Here is a 17,211-nt window from a genome sequence, read left to right as displayed (position 1 = left end):
TCTTATGTTTTACCACACTCATTGTAAAAACTTTCTTCCATCAATCTAATCTGAACTGGCACTCCTCAGTGTAAAACCCCTTGCTCTATCACTACAGGCCCTGCTAAAGTTTGTCCTCATCTTTCTTGGGGGTCCCCTGTAAGTACTGAAAGGCTGCAATAGGGTCTCTCCAGAGCCTTTTCTTCTCCAGGCTGAACCACCCCAGTTCTCTCAGCCTGTGCTCACAGGAGAGGTGTTTCAACCCTCTGATCATCTTTGTGACCTCCTCTGGACTCACTCCCACAGGGCCCTGTCCTCCTTATGCTGGGGACCCCAGAGTTGGATGCAGGACTTCAGGTGGGATCTCAGGAGACCAAAGGGACAGAATCCCCTCACTCAACCCCCTGCCACGCTGCTCTGGATGCAGCCCAGGATGTGTTTGGCTTTCTGGGCTGCCAGTGCACCTGGCTGGCTCATGTCCAGCCTCTCAGCCACCAGTACCCCCAAGTGATCCTCAGTGGGGCTGTTGATCCATCCCTTCATGCCCTCACTTGTGTTGATTCCAGGATTCACCACGACCCAGCTGCAGCACCAGCACCTGGCCTTGTTGAAGATCATGAGATTCCCATGGAGCCACTTCTCAAGCTTGTCCAGGTCCCTTTGGATGGTATCTTTGGCACAGCCCTTCAGGCATGTCAGCTACACCACACAGCTTGGTGTCACCTTGCTGAGAGTGCCCTCGATCCCTTTGTCTGTGTCACTGATGGGACATTAAACAGTGCCTGTCCCAGTATGCCCCCCCTAGGGACACCACGGGTCACTGATGTCCATCAGGAGTCTGAGCACTGACCACCACCTTCTGGACATGATCTCCCCTTGATACTTGTTGCATGATGAAGAACAATTTCATAAAATTACTTCCCACTTTTTCTTCTGTTATCATCTACCCAGCTCTGGCTGCAGCTCACTCTTGGGAGCAGCTAGGATGTGTTACAGCCCAGCAGCCAAGCAAAGGCAAGGAATGAAAGCGGAATTCCTTCCCTCCTTCCTTGCCCATAATTGCAGGGCCTGGAGATGAAAGCACCGGGGGTTGCAGCATCAGGCTCATGGCACAGAGGTAAGTGGATGCCACATCATCACTGCAACCTTGCAATTTCCTGACAGTGGGTGGGATTTCCAGAGCCTGCCATCCCTTGGTCTCTCTGGACTGAGCTGGGATGCCCTCAGATGCCCAAGTTGGTGAGGTCACCATGCAGCTGGTTGAGCTGTGTGTGACAGGGCTGCCCCAGGAGTTCCTCTGAAGGTGAGCACAGGTATCACAAGCTGTGCTCCGATCTGGAGAGATGCAATGGAGTGGAAAGGAGACAGGCTCTGTTTACACACAGATACCTGTGCAGCCAGCAGTGTTAGTGAGAGAAAACAGAAAAGGACATGACAGTTACACTGGGTTTTCATTAAATATTAAATGGAGTGAAGTTTCCTAGAGTGTGTCTGGGCTGTTTTCAATTGTCTGTCTGATGGCATGAGAGAGAAACCAAGTGAGTGAACCCTGGGCCTGGAGGTGCAGGGTTTCCTGCTCAGGAGCTGTGCTGACAGGAAGCATTTGTGTGCAGGCTGCCCCAGGAGCTCATTTCACCCACAGCAGCAAACCTCCTCCAGCTGTCCCACTGCTGGTAGGGCCAGAGAGAGGAGTTAACTCTTGCAGGTGTCTCCAGCAAGAGTTGGCCCAGGCTGGAGCAGCAATGGCTAGCAGGAAACACTTACTGAGATGGGGAATTAACCACTCATGTACCCCCTTTCCACCAGGTTTAACACAGAGCAAATTCCCTGTGTGTAGGGAGTACTGAACAATTGCTATAGCTTCTTCGGTTTTTTTGGGGTTTTTTTTTTGTGCTTTCTTTCCCCACTTTTCCGCTGCCCCAGGAGCTGTAACACAGCCTGGGCACAGCCCATCCATCCCACTCCATCTCCTCAGCAGCCTTGCCTTTCCTTGTGCAGGAGCTTAGCAGGGCAGCAAGAAGGAATCTACTAACTTGGATTGGGTTAATAAGTTAAAATGCAGAGCCTTAATCCCTGCTGCTAAATCAGAATGTAATTCAGCTTATAACCACAGCCCAATCCATGTGAATTACAATCACTTTAAATACAGCCAGGACTAGCTGGGATTTAACATCCTCCCAAGAAATCCTGCAAATGAAAACTGGGACACTGCACTGCTCTGGGTGAACCTGCCATCAGAGGGAGCCGAGGCAGTGGGGCAGAGGGATTTTGTTACCCCCCAGGCCCCTCAAGAGAGGGAACCTTGGGTGCAACCCTCGGTCAGGGCACGTGGCTGGAAGATGCATGTGAGCCTCCTGCAAGGGCTTATCCCTGGGGAGGGGGACAGAGGCTGCCAGCAAACCCACAGCACTTTTATCTTTAATTTAGAATGTTTATCTCAAGAGATTCTTCCAGCTTTAAAACAAACATAAGGAGATCTTCATTTGCCTGGCAGCATCTGGCCTCTGAAAGCAGGCACGTACAGTACAGTCCCAGCAGCAGGGCTGATAGGGGAGGCTTGTTCTCTGCCTCCTTTCTCCCAACTTTGACCTCTGGCAGGATGAACCTTGCCTTCCCTCTTCCTGTTTCAGGAAACCACTAGAGAAAATGGGTCTTTCCAGAGCTGGAATCAACCGTGAGCACCTGGCAAGTGGTCCCATAAGTGCCTAGGAAGGTCTTTCACTGCTTTCACTGTTACTTGATGAAGTCCTGGCTTTCACAGCTTTGATGGGGAAAGAACAATTGGTCATAGTCTTCCTGCACCACCTCAGCCTGGGAAATGGGAGCAGCTGAGTCCTTCTGCCACCACTGACCCACAAGCTTTCCCAGGGAGCCTCAGGCAGTGTCTGGGAGCATGCAAATTAAAGGGTTCCACAGAAATTGAGGTTCTTAATGGATGCTCTTCCAAGCATTGAACTGGAAATTCCCTGTGGGAGCAAGGCATGACTCTTGTGGGCTGCCAGGCACAGATAAAGAGTTCAAGGCATCCAAGTTACTACTTAAATTAGTGGGTAGAGGTTAGAAAATAAGATCTTCTGCTCAGACTGGTGCCTATGTTTGAACCTTTTTAGGCAGAAACTGATGGTGTTTTTTTTCACATCACTCTTTTTTATGGTTTCTTCATATTTCTCTTTTTCCATTGGTGAAAGGCTAGTGCTGTTGTGCTATCACCTAGCCAGAATGAGAATGCATGGCAATTTCTCAAAGCTTGGCACGTAAAGTGCCTGGTGCACTGGGATGGAGAGTTTGTGAGTTTTCTGTGGGTGTGATGAGGCAATGGAAATTATCTGAGTTCTTGGGTGCTTTCCCAAACCCAAGCTAGCCAGTTTTCTATGTTTAGATATGGTTTACTTTGCAGCACTGCTAGAGTGGAGAGGAGAGCAGAGGATTTTCAGGCACCAACACTGCCTCCTGATGCAGCCTGAAACTGTTCCCTGCCCCAGCCTGTGCTGGGCTAGAACAGGGGGAACTTCCCAGCTCCTCCTCACACAAACAGCACACAAACTCCCAGCCATACTGCTCTTGGCTCTTTACAGAAATACACAATCATCTGATCAATCTCCTCCCAGGCAGCTGGGCCAGCTTGGCCCCACCGTTGTTCTGACATCCTCCCTATGTCCTCCAAGATGTGCCTCAGGGCCATTGTCCTTCTCAGCAGCTGCCTGGGCGTTCACCAGACTTAAGGGCAAGGGCTTTTTTTCTTTCCCACTGAAGTCATCAGAAAATTTTGAATTTTTGCAAGGCTTCACAATCACATTGTTAGTTTCTCCTGAGCTTTCAGAGGGAGCTGTGAGCAATGCTTCCCCTACTTTTGCTGGTCTAAGTGCAAAAAGGAGAGAGATCCTCATTTGAGTGTGACCAGGATGGCCCAGCTTTTATTCCTGAGAAAGGAGAACACACCACTTCCCATCAGGGCTGCCCATCTATGTGCACTGCATGTTGCAAATAGAAGTCACATCTTTCTATGGGTGACTCACAAAAGGTGCTTTGAAATGAGGGTGGTCCCAAGAACCACTTGTACTGCAGGAAGGGGCCATGCTGACCCTGGAGCTGGATTCTTGGCTTTGCCACCAGCAAGGCTCTGTCTGTGTCAGGGTAAGAGGTATGACAGAGTCCCAGGTGGCAGGCTGATCCATGCAGCCATCGTGGCTCAGGGCACAGGGATGTCATCTCTCTGCTGGTACCAGAGCTTGGACAGAGCCAGGGGCACCTCCTGCTTCCAGGCCTGGATGAGAGAGGTCTGGAGATGCTCACTTCTCCCAGGACATGGTGGTGGATTTGATCTCACTTAGTTAAATAATTTGCTTTTAATGGGCATGATGTCCTGGCTGGAGGTTCACACTTCCTGGGGAACTTCTGTGTACAGGCTCTGGCCCTTATTTGAGATTGCTGCTTCTATGCATGCCCAAGGATGCCTGGCTAGAGAACAGCCTGCAGCTGCCAATGGGCAGTTTAGGAGGGGTGTGTTTTCTTGGTTTTGTGTGGGAGGTTTATAGGCTGTTTTGCAAGGTTGCTTTTGAAGGCTTGAAGTCTCTTCCTATTGGGCTTTCTCTCAGGCTGAATGTTAATGGGCACTTCTTCCATCAGGAGACTCCAGAGCTCTCAGACTGGCAGTGGGCAGGCTGTCCCTGGAGAGGGCAGGTGCTGTATCCCTGCCATGCATCATGAAATGATCCCTTAGCCCACGTGCTGCCACACACAGGCGGGCATTGACAAAATAATGCTTGCAAGTGACTCGAACAGGGAATTACATCTGCGCCCTCCTTCATACAGGCTGCAATACTGGAAGGACTAAGCAATTTCATGTGAGTCTGGCCCCAGCTGCAGTTACTCCTGTGCTGGCAGAAATGTGAAGGCCAAAATGAAGGCTTCAGGGAGACCATCCTAAAACGGGGGGAGACTGGAGAAAGCAGGACCACTGTGTGCTGATCCCGCTCCCTACAGTGGAGTGAATGTAGAGGATAATGCCAGGACAGGTGACCCCTACTCTTGCCTTCTCCAAAGATGACCTCAGGACCAGAGCACTTTCATCAGCAATCAGACTGGTCCCTGCTGATGCTGAGACAGGGCAGGGTCCCAGACAGACACAGGACTTGATTCCTCTGTTCTGGATGTGCCTCTTGGCTGGGCCGCTGCTCAGCACCAGGATATCTCTTGTGAATAACAAATAACCAAAATGCTTTGTCAGCGTGGAAGCCCATCACACCAGCAGAGGCTGTGTCTGAAATACAGAAGCAGTGCAGTTTTTGCTGAGGAACTCCCCCAGAGACAGACAGCTCCTGCATTATTAACAAGGGTGCTGATGAATCCCTGTTAATGAGACATGCTCGCTCAGCCAGCCGGCCAAGAGGCCGTGGCCATGCTGTTCTCAGCTCCACACTGCAGCCTGTGCCTTGGGGAGCAAGAGATGATTGCTCTGGGGAGCAGTTGGCAAGGCTGTGCTGTAAGATTTGGCTACTCTCCCTAAAACTTGCACATGTCCTGCCAGACTTGAGCTAGGTAGATGTAGAAATCCTATGCTGGTTCTTTGGTGGCTGTAAAAAACGAGGTAAAATGCTGCCATCCCCTTGTGACTAAAGAGAAAGATCTGTGTTTTGGTGTGTGCTCTCTGCTCTAGAGAGCAATGTAGGCCATATTCTCTGGTCTATTCTTAAATGGCTCAACCAGGGGAGCTTCTTCTTCTCTCGCTCAACAGATTTCCATGTTAGGAGAAATCTTTATCCATTTTTTTTTTTTTAAGTCAATTTCATCTTGCTCCATTTATCAATTCTCCTTTTGGCTTCTGGAGGCAATTACTCTCCCACTGTGGTCATTATACCTCCTAGGATACTTGTAGAAGAGTATTTTATACAGCCTTAGCTGACGTTTGGCAAGGAAAGACATCTTATACTCTTTCAGTTTTTGCTAAGTCAAGCCTCCTCTGAGCTTTCCTAGCTGCATAATACTTTTTGATAGTATAGCACTGGGGATGGTATTTAGGAGCCTCTGTGTATACAGAAAGACTGGTCAACCTTCAGTGCATCACATAATGCCTCTGCAGTCCAGCACACTGTCGCCTGTTCCAATCAGACTGCAATCTGTGTTAATTCCCAGCAGTGCTGCCAAGATAATTCACTCTGCACTGCAGACACTCTGATGCCTTCTAGATACCACAGATGATGTCACATTCCCGATGTCATTGTTTCCTTATGCAGAACAAATCTGATAACCCAATCTGTTTGTGCTGCACCCTTCTGTCTGTTGGTGGGTTCCTGTAATGTGGAAGGTGTTGATCTCCAAAGTTTGTCTGTGCAAGTGGAGAGTAAAGCAAACCCGGCAGCTAAGAGGGCTGGTTAAGATTGCACAGGAGTAATTTAAGTAGCACTTCTCCTGTTGGTGGGGGTTTTTTATATTTTGAAGCAGAACTTCCTGCAAATCTTGTAAGGAGTCTGTGGAGTAAGGGCAATTTGGAGCCTGCAGAGCTGGGTCAATGAAATGAAAGGAGCAATGCTGGAAGAGCATCATGTCTCCCAACAAGATTGTGCAACACCAAAATGATTGATAAATTAAAAATATTGAAGTTACCTCTTTTATACTTTCAGATTTTAGATGTGTGACAAGAAGGTAGAAACAAGAAGGCCTAAGGTAGCCTTGAGGCCCTGGTTTTGGCAGCAGAGTTTTGCAATGTCCCTCTAAGCTCACATGAAACACCAAGAAACCCTGATGAGATCTTGTAGAAGCCTGCATCAACTGACAACCAAATCCAGAGGTGCTTTGGACTGAACCAGAGGGAGGAGAGATGGTTTGTTTTGGCATCAAGGTAGGCAGAGCTGAACCTTTGGAAGGGATCACAAAAGGAGAGATACTCTGAACGGGCTCTCTGCCACCTGGGAGGCAAAGTCTTATCTGTACGCAAAGTGGTGCAGTCCTGGGTAAAACATTACTGGTGTAGGAGTTGAACAGATCAGATGTGTAACAATGCAGAAACAGCCCTGCTAATGCTCAGGCTGCAAGAACAGCACTGCACAGACCCTCCTGTGCTCACCCTGTGTCTCCCAAGCAGAGGTGAATTCTTCTGCAGAGCAGCCTTGGGCAGTGCAGGGGAAACAGAGCCTGAAAAGGAGCCAGGAAGTCCCCGAGGGTGGGATGGGGAATGGGATTGAGGCCGTCTCCACTGAGCAAGAGATCAGCTTTCCTTCTTGCCTGCAGAAGCTGTAACTGTACTGACAGTCTGTGCCACGTGTTGAGTCCTCTGCAGGACTGAAATATCTTGCTTAATTGGTGGCAGCAGGTTATGCTATCTAAGTTTTGCAAGCCTATTGATCGTGCTCTAATCATCTTCAAAAAGGAACAGGTTAAAATGAGGCCTGCCACTGATCCCAGAGGTGCCCCACCACCCACCTCCTCAGTGCCCTGCCTCTCCAATTACCATCCCCTCGTGCTGCAGTCCTCCCGCTGGCTTTCTGTCGCTGTGGCAAAGCACCTGGAAAAGCCCCACTCAGTTCCCCTTGTGAAAGCACGGTTTCACCAGAGGGAACATGAGCACAGAGCCTGGCCTAGGAGAGCTGGGATGTGCTCCCAGGGCGTGGCCTGCAATTTGGATATCGCTACTTGTCCACCTTGTGCAGTGGGGCCGCTGCCTGCCAAGGGTCCCTGTTCCTCCATCATCCTCCTCACCTCTTGGCACTATTTCCCAGGCTTTGTGCTAGGAGCCTCTCTGTAGGGCCGGGTGATGCTGTGGGCAAGCAAGCCTGGTCCCCAGCACATCAGCTGCAAGGATGCTCTGGGGTGGTTTTGGGGCCCAGTGGTGCTGTCAGGGCGCTCCAGCTGTGCCCTGCCCCATGCGCCGTGAGCCTGCTGGAGCAAACCTGGAGGGCAGGGCGCGGAGCCCCGGCTTTCAGTCAGCGCCGCGATTTCGGGAGTAACCCATGGCAACCATCTGTGGAACCGGCGTTCCTGCTGGCTGGGGACAGGCAGCCGGGGTGAGATGGGGGCCGGGGCAGTGCGGGGGGAAGCTCGCAAGATTTGGGAAGGCAGCATCTCCTCGCTCCGGGTGCCTCTCTGCCCGCGCTGCCGCAGGAGCGGCCGTGGTGTCGGTGAGCCCGTTCGCATCCCACGCAGCTGGATAATTTATGGACAGCAGCAGCAGCTCACCGTCACTTTGTTTGCAATTCGCCTCTAAATATAGCTGTGCTTTAAGGGGGGAAGGCGAGCTCCTGCCCGCCGTCTGCCCGCGGCTCCTCCTGGGGGAGCGGGGCCGGGCAGGTGGGTCGCCCGTGTGGCACCTTTTCCATCCCGCATCCCACACACGCCCTGCCTCACTGGAGAAGGGCAGTGATGAGACACAGACCTCGGGCTGGTGGTTACACACTGGCGACAGTGTCCTGCCCGGCTGAGACTGGCGGCTTGCCTGGGTGCGCTGAGCCCGACCGCTTCCCAGAGAGAGCTCCCGTGGGAGGGCTTCTCGCCGCGCTTTTTTCCTTTCAGCAAAAAGTGCAGTAATGGCACCAGTCCTGACAGAGGTATAACACCAAGACTGGAGTAAAAGATTGCCTGTGGATATCACCTCAGCGAATTGCCACGCTAAAACCAAATCTGCTCTTGTTTATCCCCCTGCTGCAGGTGCCAGCCTTGCCAGTGAGCACAGCATGCTCCTGCAGACATGGGGACAGCACCCCAGTGGTGACAGCACCGCAGAGGTGACACCTCCCAGCCTGGGACAGGGGCCCTGCAGCAGCCCTGGGGCCAGGTAGGGAAGCATTCCGTGGCCTGGCATTCCTCATCCGCACGCAGGCAGGTAAGTGCAAGGCTCTCCTTTCCAGGCTTTGCGTTACCCCCAGCCCTGTGCTACCGGTGCTGGGGCTGCCAACCACAGTTCTGAGCAGGGTGACACATCAGGAGCTGAACCCAGCTCTGAGGCTGATGGCAAAGGAGAGGCACTGAAGTGCTGACGAGGCATTATAATAAGTACCAAGCAGAAATAAGAACCTACTTATGTTTTAAACATAACATTAATTAATAAAGAAAAGGGTACGCTGTAGATACTAAAAGCCCTCAGATAGTGAGGAGAAAAAAATCTCTTTTGCTCATAATTTAGAAACTGACAGAGCATGGTTCCCTAGACCTGGATGACAGCATGGTTACATCTGGGGAGGGGATCCCTCTGCAGTGGCACACACACACTTGCTCTGCCCCACAGAAGAAGAGCTCTCAGAAAAGAGTGTGAGGATAAGGGAAAAGGTCATTTTCAGACCGCACAACTCCATCACATCAACATTAATTCCTGTTGGTCCGTTACTTTGGACGTAACCGAATGCAGTGAAAAATGACTCTGTCCCAGTCTGGCAGTACACTTCAGCAAACCTATCTAATAGGTTTATTATAGTTTATTGAGCAAGTGTTAGCCCAGAGTAGATTGGAGCAACCGCTGAAATGCTAAATGGTCTCAGGGATGATGGCATTCCGGGAAGAATTATTGTGGCACGATGGGTAACTCAGTGTCTAGGGCCCCATGCTACCTCCATCACTGTCAGAGGAAATAATGGCCAAATTTCCTTCTGAGCCTCATGGCCCATTGGACTAATCTGCAAGGGCCAGTCTGTCCAGCATTTACAGAACCTTCAGCTCCACCAGCCTGGAGGATACTTTACAGTCCCTTTCTGTGAACAGATTATTCTCAGCATGAGAATCCATGATCCTGCTTCTCCTGCTACACACTGAATGGAAATTCCCTTTTCATGGTAAAGCAGCCAGTGTTACTGGACCACAACCCCTGTGGGGAAAATGTGAAACTTGTGTCCCAGCTCTTGGTAATGACACAATTAACTCTGGCTGGGAAAGACTTGAAAAACACTTTACCCTTTCTGAAAAAAAAAAAAAAAATCTCTAAGCCTTGTAAAAAAAAATTGTCTTGAAAATCCTCTTTATAGAGAGACCATATTTTATTACCAGACAGAGTTAACGGCAAGGTTAGTTTACTACACCAACATAAAAGTTAAATGTCCAATTACTGTCTCTGGAAACAATGTTAGGGAGAGAGAAAACAGCAGAAGGCTCCACCAGCATCTGCCTGCAACCTTAACACCATCCTGCCCACCAGATCCAGATTTCTTTCATTCAGTGTCCAAAGCAAGGGTTTATTCTAAGAACACTCTCCCTGCAGAGGGAAGTTGCAAGAAACCACCCCTCCTTTCCTTACAGTCCATTATTTATGTCCCTATCTTTTCAGGAGAGTTGTAGAGTGAAAATAGAGTGCTGGATGTTGTCCTGGGGATTTTACAGCAGCTTGTGACGTTTCAGTGCAGGTCTCCAGAATCTCCTTATTTTCTGCTAATAAAGGGTCTCTACAGAGGGCTGTGGCTGCAGCCACCCAGCATTTGTGAGAATCCTAATGCAGCGCTTGCAATCTTATCTGAAAACAGACAGCTCTGCTGAGAAGAGAAACTCTGTAATCCTTATTCTCCAGCCTCTGCTTCCATCTCATCTCAGTCAGTTGATAAACTTTCATTGCATCAGTCTCCCAATTACTGAGTATATGAGTTCTCCAGCATCCCACAGCAGTTTCTCTTTTGGATGCTTCGTTTCTCAGCAGAATAACTTGCAACATGCTCTCTTAAGTGATTTCATAACAACCTGCAGAAAAATACTGTACTTTTTTTTTTCTGATTAAAACCCCCACCTCCCCATAACTAATGCACTCTTTCTGACACCCACAACCTGAATTACCCTAGTGCACTCCCACAGAGACTGCATCAGATGTATTAATGATGCCACCGACTGATTCAGCCCCTGGCATAGAACCATCTTCCCCACTGTCAGGTTATAAGGAACAGAGGTTTCCCTCACATTGGACCAGCTGTCAGCATAAGCCTGGTCTGAATTTTAAGCCCTTTCTGTTGTGCATGTGCTACCCAGGAGTACCTGCCTTGAGAAGTTTCCACTTGAAATACACCAGGATCAGGCATGGTTGTACAGGAGTGCAGAGGGTGGCAGTACCATGTACATATTCATACAGATATAAAAATCCCAGATAATGAGTTGACAGGACAAACTCAACTGAGTTTTGTGCTTAATGATGTTTCCAAGGAGTACTGCTTCTGCTGCTTGCAGAACTGGGGGTGCCAATGGCGCGTGTAATTGAGGTCTCTACTTGGTGTGCCTTGGTGAGTTATTCCAGGGAGCTGAAGGAGAAGGAAGAAGGCCAGAAGAAATCAAACGTGACCACACTTTTTCCACATATGACCATAATTGTTCATGCTACTTGAGTGATAGCACAGGGCCTGATGGCTTCTGGTGCTACTCTGTATTAACAACCAAAGAGGAACTCTGAGGCAATTTATCCTTAAGCCTTGTCTTGCTATTCCTCATGTCAGCAGCTAAGGGTATCCTTACCCTTATCCCAATTTTTTTTTTTTCCTTCAGGTAAGCAGAGAAATTGCCTTTTTCCACCTTGTTTTAATTACAGGAGCCATGTAACCCTTCCCTGGAGCAGCTGCCAAGGACCGTACCTAGTGCAAGATCACCAGGCCAGCAGACTCACAGAAAATATGTAAGTAGGTTACAGGGGGGTGGGGGAGGCTGTTAAACACAGCAGGATCTACTCAGCAGAGCACCTGTTAGGGGAACAGGCAGACACAGCAATACCTGCACAGCTCTCCTCTTTCCAACAAAACCTGGCTAGGCTCAAGGGGGCTGTAGGAGGCTGGCAGGGAAGGAGTTGAGGGTGTTTGGATGCTCTGGGCTGGGTGGCTGAGGACTCACACAGCTAACACCTCCCTGCTGCTGGTGGACAGCTTTTGCTGCAGGTGAGCAGGGAGCAGCTTGCCCTGAGCCCTTCTGTGGGCACAGGGGTGTTGTGACCTGTCCCCAGGGCAGGGAACAGTAGCAGTGAGGACAGAGCCAACACCCTGGCTTTAGACCTGGACTCCTTTGTAAAGGCTTTTAGGGATTTCAGGCAGATTTTCCTCATAAAATGTATGTAAATTCAAAGTTTTTAAGGGTGGTGTTTTGACATTGCCCTAAATAGCTTAAGGATTGCCTTATCTTTTGGAGAGAGGTTCCTCTGGCTACCTGGAGAGCATCTCTGGCATTTGACTAGCTGGGTGATGCTTTCCTTCTCCTTACCAAGGTAAAACTGCTCTTAGTTATGTGCAGTATGAGGAATTTTTTTCCCTTTAAATCTTGTATTTATATAATCTGTTTGCTGACAGATATAGCCAAATCAAACATCTAAATAGGATTAATGCAGGCAGCTTATTACTGGCTCTTGAGGAAGGCCAGGAATTATGGTTATCAACCATAACAGTGAAGTTGGGGTGACTGACCTCAACAACTTATATGTGAAAAATACTATACAAATATCTTCTGAACTGGTGAAAAGTAATTTCATATTCACTGAATAACAGAGAAGAGTGCAAACTAAAATAGCTAGATCTGAATATCAGAGTATATTTTGGTTTTGTTCTTGGTGACAGGAGGATGAACATAATTGTAAGTGAAATAAGTTTTGAGCCATATTTAACCCTCTCGACACCAACATCAAGACCAAACATAACTGTGTCAATCTTAACAAACATAATAAATTGCCTGACCACAGAAAACTACACGCCCTGTTTAGTTTTGGGTCCACTCTGCTATTGCAAGGGAAATATTCAGTGATGTCTCCTGCCCTTAGATGGGATTTAGCTGCAAAACCTGTGGAAAAGCTGCCTAGATGCCTCCTGGTTTACAGGGAGCCAGGTGGGGTGAGGTGCCCAGGACACTCCATATCAGGCTTATGGCTGGATGTGAAGGTCCTGCACAGTTTTGTGCTGGGGAATGTAGTGCACAAGGGCACGGTAACGAATGTACATTTTTTCCACTCCAGATGGCTCACTCAAATTAGTCCTGCAGTCACTGAGACTGGAAGTACAGTTCTTACCTCCTGATGGTTACCAGCAGCCTGTTTGAACAGAGCTGATGACTCCCAGTGGTGTTCTTGATGGGCAATGTCTCCATCTTTCAAAATCATCCTTACAGACAGGTGATTAGTTCCCTTATTGGCATTTTCACCTGCATAAATGAGAACTGAATGGGCTGAATGATCATTTTGCACAGTAATTTATGCATGTAGTCCAATATAGCTCATACTGAGGATCTATTCCTCTGTTATAATTGGGACAAATTCCATCTCTAGAAGCTCTTCTTCCAAGAGAGGATGAAATATCTAAGCCATCACCTGTCTAACACCATTCAGCTGGTATTTATTTCTGACATGTTCGTGTCAGTAGAAGGCTTTCCAAGCTCACAGAGATATTGGAAGGTTTCATTTATACAATACTGTGAGATTGCCTGATCAAAGGCATACAAGTGGAAATCATTACTGTTATTTTCAGACACATCTTTAATCACAGCCTCTCCCTATTCATCGCAATCATTGCAATTGTAAATCAGAAGTGAGTTCCCTCACCACCTGGCCACTTGGTGCTCTTTTAATTTCTGCCTGTTGCCTGTACAGTGAAATTCTCCTGCATTCCCCTCCACCTCTCTGTGACACAAACACGTGCACTAAAATTTGCTATGATAGCTCCACTTTATGTGGATTTGTTTCTGCAAAGAGAGGTGATATTGAAATTTCTGAATCTCTCCCACTAGGAAATGGGGATAATGCTTGGAGCTGTCAATGCAGGGACCATTCACCAGTGCCTGGAAACCTTGCTGAAGTGACTGAATTATATTCCTATCAACAGAAAGTAAGAAATGAGTTACAGTGACTTAAAGATGAGACTAGAGGAATTTGATCTTACTACAAAAAGAAATAAGCATGTTAACACCCTGTTTGCTTGATGATGTATATACTTTTTGTCTGATCATGCACTGAGCCCCAGTGCTGTGGTATCTTCTGGCCAGGAGAACTGAACTTACTCCTTTCTGTGGGATTTATGGCACATGATATTGTGGTAGAGCTGGTCTGTAGTCTCTCCCAAAACCAATGGGCACCTGACTTCAAGAAAGGAACTGAAGTGTTGGAGTGAGCCCAGAGAAAATCAAGAAAGGCACTGAAGTGCTGGAACTGGGGGAGGGTCTGGAGCCCAAGTCTGAGGAGCAGCTGAGAGATCTGGGGGTGTTCAGCCTGGAGAGGAAGAGGCTCAGGAGAGACATTTTCACTCTCTACTACCTGAAAGAAGGTTGTAGCCAGGTGGGGTTTGGCCTCTTTTCCCAGGCAGCAAGTGACAGCACAAGAGGACATGGCCTTAAGCTGTACCAGAGGAGGTTCAGGCTGGATATCAGGAAGAATTTATTAATGGCAAGAGTGGTTAACAATTGGAATGGGCTGCCTGGGAAGATGGGGAAGTTACCATCCCTAGAAGTGTACAAGAAATGACTGGATGTGGCACTTACTGCTGTTGAGTTTAGGTGCTTTAGGTGGTGATTGGTCAAAGGCTGGACTTTATGATCTTGGAGGTCTTTTCCAATGTTAATGGCTCTATCATTCAATGCACAGCCACTTGTTTTTTTCTCCTTTCTCTGTCACTGTAGAGACTTTGGGAAGTGTGGCAGGTGAGGGTGAAGAACCTGCAGAAAGGCCTATGTGAAAGTGCCCATTAGAATAATATGACAACTGTGCTGGAGATCCACTAGGGCCAAAGAAGACCATCTACTGCACTCCTGAGGTTTTTTTCAGAAGCTGGATATTTTATTTCCAAAAAGTTACAAGCACACAGAGTGGGGTATCTTTGCCCAGCAGCTCAGGCCAATCCAGGTTGACAATGGCAATGGAAATGTGTTTTGGTTTTGAGCCTGGCTTTGACTTGGGGCACTGGAAACCATGAGAGTGCAAAAAAAAAAAAGTTGATGTCGCTGATGACTGCCTCAGATGACAGCAAATCTTATACATCCTGAGCAGGGAAGTGCCTCCCTTCCAGCAGCTGCAGGTACTGACTGTTTCCATGTGTTTGTCTCATTTGGCTGAAGTCCTCTGTGGCTCTTTTATAAAGGCTAAGGTGTTTCCCAGCTCCCATAAGCAGAGATCAATGTCTCAGGAGGACAGGAATGGGAGGTAGAACCTTCCCATCTGAAATCACAAATTCTAGTCTGGGCCTAGGTCATCTGAAAGTTGTCATCACTTAGAATTTCAGCCAACTTGTATTTGCCCTGCATGATTAAATATTCATGCTGGGATATTGTGCCATGCACGATGAGAATACTCAATGTAACCTCACTGGAAAAACTATTCTGTGGATGTAGTCAATGTCCTGCTGCTTTCTGAAATGAATTCTACATTTGTCCATTCTCTAGCTTCTCTCTGATGAATGTCAGACTAGTCCCAAATGTCCGCATGATCATCCCATTCCGAGAGACTGATTTTTTGCACACAAACACCCTCCTTTTCTTGCCTGATATGGTAAAGGGGGTAACATGCTAAATATCTTTCTCATTCCCAGATCTGAGTGATCCATCTGAGAATGAAGAGAGTGCTGGGGAGCAAACCCTTTGCTCAGGATCACAGCAGAACAGCTTCCAGTGCAACTTAGCTGATGGCTAATTTGCTTGGGGCTGGCAGCCTGGTGCTTTCAACTGCCTGAACTTCGCTTAAAAAAATTATAGTGATTAAGTAAACACAGCTATAATGGAAATCTTTACTCTGCATATTACAAACCAAAATGGCCATGAAGGGAGCAATTATGAAATCTCAGGACTGTGGTGAGGGGAGGAATCGTTTGAGCTGTGCTGTTGTTTGTTTTTGTTCATCATTTATTTCCCCCGGGAAACTTGGCTCTGAAGCAGTCTCTGCTGCATTGAGAGATTCCTTACATTTTTGTAAGCCCAATTTCCCATCCAGTCTTAAGCAAGATGGGAGGAAATATAAGGGCTTTACATGAAATCACAAGACATGATGAGCTACCTTGGGGAAGGATTCCTAGATCCAGCTTCCAATTCCTATCCTAAGCCCCCAGCACAAGTTGCACACCAATTGCCCTCTCTCATTTTCTGTTAGTCATCACAGTGACATGACTGATTTTACAAAGACTTAAGGGAGTGGTGAAGATAATGCAGGAGTGGCAGTGTTACAGCTGTACTAGTGGGAATTGCAGTGATGATTCAGATGTAGTGGTCTCCTACCATTTCTGGGGATCTATGACTGGTCCTACTGGGTCTTTGTACTTGCCTGATTCAGGAAAATTATAGTGTAAAGCTGCACCAGGCTTTCAGCTTTAGCTGAGTTTTGCTGATATTTGTTCAAGACCAGAGAGAAATTAGCTGGTGGACTAGTCAGCTGTTAGTAGAAAATTGACGGAGAAATAGAGAACACAGCAGAGAAATAGCTGGCAAATGATGGGATGAGTGGTAATTCCTAGGTAGCAAAAAGATTGATGCAATCCAAAAGCCCAACATACTTCCCAAATGTGTATAATAATAGGAGTTAAAAAGCTGCTTCAAGGGCAGAAACCAACTTGGAGACCTTTTCCTTGATTCAACAGGCTTAAACAAAGAAAGAGGGTCCAGCATTTCCATTTGAGCCCTACTTAAAGCTGCAGAGCTATCAGCACAGGCGCTCAGTGTGGTGTACAAATATGACAGCTAAGCAAAGCCACAGGCTACCAACTGCTAATGGTCCAAGATCTCCATATGAGAACAAACATTCCCTGGTAAGGACTGAGTGTGCTTCAGGAATGGAGAGCAACCCACCCAGGCTTGGAAAAAGAGGCCAGAAATGTCTGGCAGTTCCCATCATATGGCTGTGTGTTAGCTAAGGGAGAAAACTGCCCAGGTAACCATCCAGACTTTCCCCTGGCATCATGGTGAGCACATCCCAGAGAGGTGGTGTGTGAAAAAAGACAACAAACTTTCTCCTTCCCAGGCAAAACACAATCACTTCAGGTACATGGCTTCAGAGCTGAGCTAGCTGGTTGCCAAGGCAGTCTGGAGCAGCAGCAAAGTGAGTGGTGTCTAGGGAATAAGGGACTGAGTTTGCTGGGAGAGGGACTGAGGAATAAAAGAAAGGACTTGATTTTTAGGGATGGGAGTGAATACGGCAGGATTTTGACAGCAGGCTATGGCTCTTGCCTCAGCAAACCAAGCAAAAAGAGGTAATCACTGCACACACACACTCTAAAGGACTTGTAACTATTGCTCCTATTCCAGTGCAATGATAAAACACATACCTGCAGGTTGGTCTGAAACCTCCTCCCCTGCTCTCCCTCACTTCTTCTGGAAGCCAATTAAGTCCTTCCT

General features: G+C 48.0%; 1 long non-coding RNA gene across 1 annotated transcript; it reads left to right on the top strand.

The window, feature by feature from the left end:
* Positions 1 to 12,989: 12,989 nt before the first annotated feature.
* On the top strand, positions 12,990 to 14,573 carry LOC110476647 (uncharacterized). The gene is made up of 3 exons (XR_002466463.3): positions 12,990 to 13,018; positions 13,630 to 13,727; positions 14,515 to 14,573. It is a non-coding gene; the product is annotated as an uncharacterized LOC110476647 (long non-coding RNA).
* Positions 14,574 to 17,211: the final 2,638 nt, after the last annotated feature.

This window comes from Lonchura striata, chromosome 2, assembly GCF_046129695.1.
Source record: "Lonchura striata isolate bLonStr1 chromosome 2, bLonStr1.mat, whole genome shotgun sequence".
NCBI lineage: Eukaryota > Metazoa > Chordata > Aves > Passeriformes > Estrildidae > Lonchura > Lonchura striata.
This window is presented reverse-complemented; position numbering and strand designations above follow the sequence as displayed.